Source organism: Amia ocellicauda, chromosome 20 (assembly GCF_036373705.1).
Source record: "Amia ocellicauda isolate fAmiCal2 chromosome 20, fAmiCal2.hap1, whole genome shotgun sequence".
Taxonomy (NCBI): domain Eukaryota; kingdom Metazoa; phylum Chordata; class Actinopteri; order Amiiformes; family Amiidae; genus Amia; species Amia ocellicauda.
Genome location: NC_089869.1, coordinates 14,397,533 through 14,407,259, shown reverse-complemented (window position 1 = coordinate 14,407,259; position 9,727 = coordinate 14,397,533).

Genomic DNA, 9,727 nt, shown 5'->3' with positions numbered 1-9,727 from the left:
GAACTTATTAAATCTTAGGTAGATGTAGCACTTATCATGTCCTCAGCTCTTGATTTCTGTATAGAGTTTAAAGTAGTGGCTTCCGTTGACTCATTCCTTTTCAGGATTTTAAATACGTGCGGCAGAACATTTTTTCTCCAAGCTGACAAGGTTCCTCTGCTCTTGTTTCAGTGTTTACCTGCCTCTGAAGGGTCAGCACTGATGCACACAGCCTCCCTTGCAGCAGTAGTCCCTGGTAATTACAACATGTGCCAGCCGCAGCTCCCCGTGCCCAGACTGGCTCCCTCCCAGTAAGTTCATTAGTGCTGTTCCCACCGGATTTCTCACCGGCACTTTTCAAGGCGCGCAAACAATAGCAAAGTCACATTCCACTTCAACATGAGGCTACTGTAAAGGTGCAGCCAAGAAGGATTTTTTCTAGGTGGTTCTGTGCTGGCTCTTTATTAACGCTAAGGGGAAAGCATGGCAAAGACACCAGCAGAGTTATGGTACAGTAGGAATAATAATTTTGCAGTGGTGATTGTATGATAATTCAAAACAAATAGATTTTAGAGTCTGGTGCCACCGATCTGTGCCATAAGTCTTGGAGACATGTTTTTCCACAGTTCTTGGGTTTGTTTGTGGTGGCCAGGTGACTGGGCTTCCCTCTAGACTCAATGGGCAGACAGTGAGCGAACAGAGAGGAGCCCAGGGTCCCGACAGTGGGACCTGGCATGCGTCCGTGCAGTACCACGCGGGTGTGCGGCGGTGTTGACATTTCTAAACCAGCGCTCCCCCCACCCGCCTGCCCCTGGATTAGCTTCAGACCGCACAATCTTTACAATTTTCTACTTCGTTTCTTTAACTGAAACTTCATTTTTCTTTCTTGAAAAAAATAATAAAAAATGATCGTCTGCCAAACATCTGTTGCGATTTTATGGTTTGGATCATTAAAATCTATAAAACATAAACACTTAAAAAAAAAAAAAAAAAAAGTTAAAAGGTTGCATTTTTATTTAAGGGGAACATATTACAGTTTATATATTTAAATATTTCCAAAAGTGCATCAAATTAATAGAAAGAAAAAACAGCAGGACCTCTCTGAAGTTGGATAAGTAATCTCAGAAGTGTAGTGTTTGTCCCAGAGCTGCTGCTATAATATTGTGCAATGTGTGCTGCTGCCCAGCACCTAAACCTCTTAGCTGCTCCAATCTGTAAGAGTTTAGGTTCCTGTTTAATTCCTTAACCACTCAGATAGTTCAGTATATTAACATGTACAGAACAGCCCAGCCATTAGATCCACAAGACAGACACAGAAATATGGCCAGTTCATCATATGGCTGTGCTGTACACAGTATTTGTAATGCCGGTACAAAGAAAAGAACCATACTTTTTATACTGTTGCTGCTGTGAACATTAGCTAAAGTTTTGCATTCCAGTGCATATCCCAAAGCTGAAATGTTTCTGTTACAATGGTTTTCTTTGATCTCATTCTGAGAACTACCATCTGCAACGTCATTCATTATGTTTGTTGGAGATGGATGTATTCAATATAAGAAAGAATAGGATTAACTGATGTAGAAACATATGACTCAACAATTATTCTGTGGTTTATTAGGCATTGTCATCTCATACCTTTTGTATCTGATATCTTATTTAATATGTGTATTTCCCCTGCCCACCAAATGCTTTATTGCCATTAGTGATAGCATATGTAAGGGTAAATCTGTGCTCAATATACACCTGCTTCTTGGCTATGGAGATCAACAGGCAAGCATTGATAGACTGACTGACAGAGGGCTCGAGTCATAGGGCCTGTCAGTCCCGCACCTTTTCACAGGCACTAAATTCATTGGAAGTAAAAAGACAGAGAGAGGGAGGGGGGGCGCCCAGTGCTGCAGCCCTAATGACCCCAATTCCAACAGGCAGATAGGAATCTGAATTCCCCCCTAAAGATGCATTGTGTTTGCCCCCCGCCTCTGTCCTCTCCACATGGGAAAGCAGACTGCGAGGGGGGGGAGGGGGCGTGAGCCAGTCGTGGCAGCCTGCCATTCCCACCGAACAATGACACAGAATAGCTTTATTTGTTAAGGCTTCCTTAGGCACCAAATAAAAAGCTTTAGAAAGTTTGAAGGGGGCTGGCCAGCCCTCGAGCCCCATTGATTAACCTGGCTGCTCTGTTGAAAAGGGTCTGACAAGATGGAGTTTAAAGATTATGTCAATTAGTGATTTTGTAGAGAAGCTCAGTGCTACTGGCCTCTATTAACCCCTGCACACCCAGTGGCTTGGGACTGGGCTGCTGTTCAATTAATAGGCATAGTCCATTGGATACACTCAAAAATGCACAGGGCACAGGTGGTGTAGCAGCTCTTCACTGCCTTGAATGACTTATTTCATCCAACATTCAATAAAGTGTTTTATAGCCCAATGAAAACTGCCACACAGAATAGGGAAGTGTGTTTAAGAATACTATTATAATACGATGAAGATGGTGATGACTTATTATTCATGTTTGTTTATCTATATATGATTTTTAAAATATGCAATTAGCTGTGTGTTTCAAAACTTTGGCTTCTTTTCAAAGAAATTTAAGTTTTATGTTTGTCCCTTGGGATATGAATAATTCTGCTTTCTTTCCCCACCTGTCACCAAGCTTCATCCTATTTTAGGATGTCTGCAAAACTATTGTTTTCTTACAGCCAAGAAAAATAGGTTAGTTACAGAGTATTGCACCTACTCCTTAATTAAGAAAGCCATGAAATGTATTATTTTTGCTGCAGTAAACTCTATGCCATCTTAATCCCCTTTATATTCTTCAGCCCCCCACCCCTCACCAACCTCCATCACCAACAATCTCAGTGTGGAGGGTCTTGGGGGTCTGGAAGCCAAGCTAGCCTCCTCACAAGGGTCCCTCTCTATAGAAGTTCCCCCCACCCGACCCCCCTGTGCTGCAGACAAAGCCCTCTTCATCTCAGGCCGGGGGCTTGTTCAGGAGCTCAATAGTGTCTGTGCTGCTGGGCCAGGAGAGCCTGCTGTACAATGCACTGTAGCACTCCACGGCTCTGCTGTCGCCGCATGGGGGGAGTCCACACTTATCATGCAGGGGGGACCACTGCTCTGGCTGCACCCGGCTGCGCTGGCCCACTGCTGCTCTTAAAGGAGAGCTACCACTTATTCCTCCCCTTAACAGCACTATAACGTGTCAGCCGTTTTATATAATTCCTTCTATGGACTGATGGTAATGTACACATCTTCCAGTCCAACTTCTCATGGAGGCTTGAGGAATTGTGGCAGTAGAATTGTGCTTTAAACGTGATAAATGGAGTTGGGGTTGTCCACAATCCTGAATAACAATACAAATAACTCTCTTCTATGGGTCCATGGCTATTGTATTAGTCTATCACACGTGGTCTGGTCTGAGATTTGAACTACCATCACATACATTTCTTCAACACAGAGAACAGAGATGCATCAAACCTACTTTGCCAAGTGTTCAGTCACTAAGTGTGGGGAAATTGTATTATCTTGGGAACCCAAAATGTTGACATCACCCTCATTTAGACCTTGTAACACTCTCCTCTAAACACCACAACAACGCCAGCCATTCATAGGCATCAACCTACTTGATCCAAGTCATAACACCACTGTAACTTTAGGGTTCATAGCCCAGATTCGATCTGCCATTTCAGTCACACCCTTCAGCGCTTTAGCTGCGCAGGCCAAACGAGTGACACAAACATATCAAAAGTCAATTTTCAAGACCGCACAGAACTGTAGCTCTGGAGAAGTCAGGGGACTGACCTTAATGTAATATATACATATGTATATGTATACAACTTGCCCTGTTACATCAGCCTTGGCTCCTGATAGCATTAACCATTACACGTTTTCGAATGAGAAAACCATAGGCAAGCCAAAGCTGGGACAGCAGAATAGAACGACTTTCAGGTTTTGATTTTGGCATTGAGCAATATATACCTAATGGCTGAATAATAACATTTAAGATTAAATAATGACACTTTAACACAAGACCCAAAAGGTTAACCAAAGCCCAGCGTGGCTGAATTAAACACAAGCAACTGCCCCAGCTCTCCCGCCCTCAAGAGAGAACAACTATGTGGTCCTGGGAGTCTAGGGCACAATCTAATTGATCTGAGTGTTTAGATTATGACATATTTATGTATCCATAATGCTAGCTCCCCTTTGGGGGGTGAGAGACAGATTTAGGGTCTGGGATTGTTAGGCAAACCGAAATCCCTGAAATGTAAGATGTGGAATAACAATTCCTTCTCGTCCCAGTCCAACCTTCCCTGACTGCACTGTAACCGGAGCAGATCCCACTGATAGGACACACTGTACGGCCCAGGCTCATACATTCATCAAGGCTGTATTTGTTTAACAGACAGATGACTGCTGTTTCCGACTGTGAGCAAAGCGATTCAAATGAAAGTCTACTGGATCGTGATTTTTAACTAAGCATTGTGTGAGCCAGTGCTGTGAAGTGCCTTTGAACAAGATGACATTTTAACTACTGACAGAATTCTGATATTCGGGTACATTTCTGATGTTGAGGGATTACTCTCACCATAAATATTGGGTGTTTGTCTGAGACGTCCCTGTAATCATTAAAAAGTGCATGTATGTAGATATGTTTAAAAGTAGCTCTGATTTTTTTTTTTCTGCTTCAGTTTGACAACCAAAGTAGGACAACTTCTCTGCAGGCGTTGTTATTTCCTCATTAAATCATAATTTCTGGCTTCGACAGGATTTAAAAAAGTGCTGTATTTTTCAACATTTTCACCTTTTACACTCTGCTACTGACAGATTCACATTTTTTTGATCAGCCTGTTTGAAAAAGATAATCATAAACTTTCTCTGTGTTATGAATTGCCATCTATGTTTGTGGGTCATGCATTTTTTCAGTGCAGTTTCTCCCTCTGTCTGTCTCTCTTTAAGCAGCTACTCTCTCCCTTGATTATGTATAGTATCTGCAACTCTCTGTAAGGCTGGGTACGGAGATCATTCCCGATCATTCTCTATGCTAAGTGCAGTGAGGTCTTTCTGTGTGTCTGTCAGTCTCAAGCTCTGTGTAGTGTAGTAGTAAAGTGTCCCGAGGGGGCCCTGCAGTTTCTCTATCTGTCCTTTCCTCTCTATTTCCACACAGCAGGACAAAACCTGAGCATCTGGGGATCGTTAGGAAGAATATAACCCAATCTGCTTATGATTTAAGACATATTGATGGGCCGAATCTTTTTTTTTTTTTTTTTCCAGTTTGTCGAGAATAAATCTAGCCCCTGGCATTTTCCACAGAGCTGCTAGGTAAAGAGCAGGTCGTACAGGATTGATTTGTTCATCAGAACTTCAATCTGCGCTTCCGGGTCCCCTAGGGGCCCAGTTACTTTGAACAGGATGCTTGACAGAACAAGTTTTTCTTCATTAACGGAATTAAAAGCCAGCTTCACCAGGTTTGTATTAGATTCCTGTGGTGCCCAACAGTATATGTGCCAAACTCTATGCCCAGTAATAAAATTCATGCTATTACACCATCATTAATTATGGAGCATCAAGGTTGGCTTTCCAAAACACCTTTCTCTCAAATACTGTTCCAAGAATATTTGATTTCTTTAGTAACATACTGCCACCCAGGGCTACTGCTGCCCCAGACTTGGACTACCTAATGTTCGGTAAGAGCTTAGCTAATTTGAGTTGATGAAAGCTGCAGCTCAAAGGAAATTCTGTGTTTTGATCCCGAGGTGGTTCAATGCTGACAGGTTTGTTAGCCTTAAGAAATCAACTCAAAAGCATTTGAGAGCTGGGCTAGAATAACGTCATGTTCTCAAGATCAACCCATAATTCTAAATGAGCTAAAGTTGCTTGGAAAAAATTGACTCTCCTGTTGCTTTGACAGTGGCGAAACTATGGAGACTGTCACCACTGAACGTACAGGTGGAAATGCTGACAGACATTTTGGATGTGGACCAAGTAATGTTGACCCCTGAACCAACTGAGTGAAAGAGGAGCATACGGCTGGCTCCAAGGTCAGTGCAGGAAAGTGTATTCTCCAACTCTGCCTTGGGGCATTTCTCTGCTTTCGATTTCAGCGCAGGGTCATGTGAGGACAGCCACTGATTACCCAGAAAACATCAGGTGTTTCTTTTAGTGTAAAATATCTATTTAGACAGTATCAGTGTAGAGAACCAATACCCCCAATCTTAACAACTAGAGAGCTCATATTAGAGAGTCAAAAGGCTTTCAACTAGATCAGAGATACCTGACATTTAAATTGATAAATGTCACAGGATGAAATACTTGATTTTTCTTTCATATCACTGTTCCTTCCACAATGCATAAAGAAATGCTAGTCAGATCAACACTGCTGTCACTGCCCTTCCCACATGTGTTTACAATTTGGCAGCTTCTCTATCATTTCTTCATGAGATGTCTTTGTTTCCTTGGTCTCTGGATGCTCTGCGTTATATCATAGCCCTACTGCTGCAGCCGCTGGTTTGTAATGGTAGCACCAGGAATGCAGTCTGCGCCTCTTGTCAAATCCACTGTCTCTCTCTCTCTGAATCCCCACTGAAGCAGGGCGATGGGCGAGCCAGGGCTGGAGAGAGAGAGGCATTCTTCCTGCAGTGTGGTATTGTGGGTGTGCCGTGGCCTGGCAGGAGATTGCTATCTTAAGACAGCACACAGCATGCCCTGAAGCTCTTCTGTGCCGCTTGGCCTGAACCAGAGCTGGCACAACCTCAGTTACCATGCCATCTGGAAGCATTTAGGCAGGGCTCTCACCTTCATGTTGCATTGAAAGCAGCTTCCTCCCAATTCCCTGAGCACATGCTTCCCAAGACCAGAGATCGCTCAGGCTGCGCCGAGCCAGACTCCTGTTTACACAGCGCACTTCTCTGCTGCTCGCCACACCGACGGCTGATGAAATGACAGCTGTTTTTGTCGTCTTCTGTTGTTGTTTTTTATTTTATCTTTGGTAGCATATGTTTCGCTTTCTCTTGACGACGGGCCAAGTGCAGTGGAAGACAATGCCCGCCCTCCCCACTCCTGTAGCTGGCGTGGAGTCCAAAGTGGGGAATTCAGTGTGAGCTGGGAGGCTATTAAGTGAGATTGTAGTTTTGCTTTCATGCATACAACAACTCATGTTAACCATAGCTAGTCTGCTCAACAGAACTGCAATTATTATTTTTATCGACATACGTCTCCCCGTTTCATCAGATTATTGACCTACCTCTTATTTCGTTCACCTGCGATGTGCCAGTCATTCTCTCCTTCTACCTTCTCCTCTCGCTGTGGGCTCTGACCTCTCTCTTCTCTTTTGCTTTATTTCCCTAGCTGTTTCGGTGGTGGCAATGTTGCTCATACATACATAATATTGGCAGCGGCAGCCTACAGAAGGCCAGGCTATAATAAATTAAAAAGGTGTCCATTATCACCACCACTGCAATAAAACAGTACAATGGAGCCAGTTTGCGATGGAAAGAAAGTGAGGAGAGACTTTGGCCTGGGCCTCACTGCGTTCCTTGTGCCCTCTCCTTCAGGAGAAGTCAGCATCGCTCCGTGGCAGATAGGGTGTCTAAATTCCCTTTTGATTGCGCTCCTCGTGGTTCCTTTTTACTGCAGCCTGTTTATCACTGCAGGTCCAGTACAACACGATCCTTGTTCTCTCGGACCGAATTTGTCAGTCTCTTATTAATTATCACAGCTGACCTTTAAAGACGTGCTGACGGCACCCCGACGGTCTCTCGGCAGGTCGCTGACGGACTGCGTGAGTGATTAGTTACCGTGGCTGAGCTCGAGGGGCTCCAGATTTGAGGGCCTTGTTTTGTTAGTCGGCCAGGGTGGGACGTAAAGGGGTTGTCCTCCTTCGGTGCTTTTTGAGGCTATAATAAATCATTATCGGGTCCAAGTCAGTAATTCAAGAAGAGGCATGAGAAAGGAAAGCTGCCCTGTGTCCTACAGGTCACTTGTTTAGACAGGGAAAGCTCTGGAGAGCCACAAAGCACTTGAAGAAACAAGTCAACATGGTTTAATTTGAAGAGAAATGTGTTGTGGTCGTGGTCAATGTATAAAACATTGCTTTAGAGTAATAGACAAGTATCATCCCCTGCCCTGCAGCACCCTCTTGCTATACTGAGCGCTGACAGTGCCCACAAAAAGGCCCTTTCTCTCTCTTTCGTTAACACAGCCTCCAATTATTGCAGCCTTTTACAGTGTTTATGTAACAGAGAGCTGTCACCATGCTTGTTAGAGGAGGGTGGAAAAATGGTGATCGATTTGCTGTGACGTGTTGTATAGTGGCTTATTCAGAAATGGCTCGAGATCAAGGCTAGTGTAAGAAGCGTGTTTGCCAGCAGCATGTTAGTAATGCCGAGTTTCCAGGGGTGACAGTTTCAGAGTGTGTTAATGTATTTGGGCTTTTTCACAGAGGGTATTTGCAGTCAATTTATTGACAGTCCACGCGCAATTGTTCTAAACTTTCTGGAACTGAATGTTTTCTCAAAGTGATGGAAGGTAATTGATCTACCTCTAAAGCTGAGGCACTGATAATTATTGATGAGCGTACTTTGTGTATCAGTATGAAATCCCTTTCTGTATGAAGACAGTACCACTCTTATTTTGTAGTTAAAGTCACATGACTACAATCTACCATCATCGTTTCTAGAATGTATTGGAAATCTTGTGTATAATGTGCTTTTACGTATTTATTACTATTAATTAATATTGCATTTTTCATTGTCTTCATTTGATTCAGAGATTGGCCTTAGTACCATTTTTATAGGTTTGCTGACTTAATAATAGAATCAAAAGGGTTCTACATTCACATTAGGTTGACACTGGGATGACAATTCCAGTAATTTGTTCGTCTTTTCCGCTTATAAGGAAGTTGTGACAGTCCTGAAATACTGAAGGAGCATGCATGCTGGGTTTTGATACCCGCCATTATTTATGTTTTAAATTTTCAAGTTTGAAACGTTGCTTATATGATAAAATCGATGTGGAAGAGTGATATAAATCTTACTTATACACTATAGCAACACATAAAGACATATCAAACTGATTTAAGGAATGGTGTATGTTATGCTTAAGCACTGTAGAAACACAGCTGGGCTTTATGGCTTTCTAAATAACATATTTCTTGAATTGAGAATAACCTTTACATTGCTTTCAAATGATCATTGCAAGATTTCCAAACGTTACTCTACCCTGACGTAATTTGCAAACTATTTTAATGGCCTTTTGGAACATTACGCATGACTGAAAAGTTTAAATTGTTTAGATGAAATTAAACTTCCTTATAAAATCACTTTAAATTTGAAAAGCTAACAGGATTATTTACAAATAGAAAACACATTGATAGGTTGTCTGTTTATGCTTTTGTGCAGTGAGCAGTTCTCTGAATATCATAAGGTCCTATCTAACAGTGATGGTGCGAGTGGTGCTGAAGGGAACTGGAAAACTATAGTTAGAATATAGTTTATAAAGTGTAAGAAAACAGACTAAAAAACACTGCCTCCTATGGAACACAATTACAATATTTTGGCCCAGAAAACTATAGGGGTCAAACTCTGTGCTTAAAGGAGGTTTAGAACATTAGATCTTGCCAAGGAGGAAAATACATTTGCCAGAAAGAAGTTTGTGAAACTGTGGCGGCATGCAGAGAAGTGTTAGCAGAAATTTCACTGCTCCCCAGCTGCTGACAAAAAACTTTTAGGGTGAGACTGCCGTTCTGATTAGA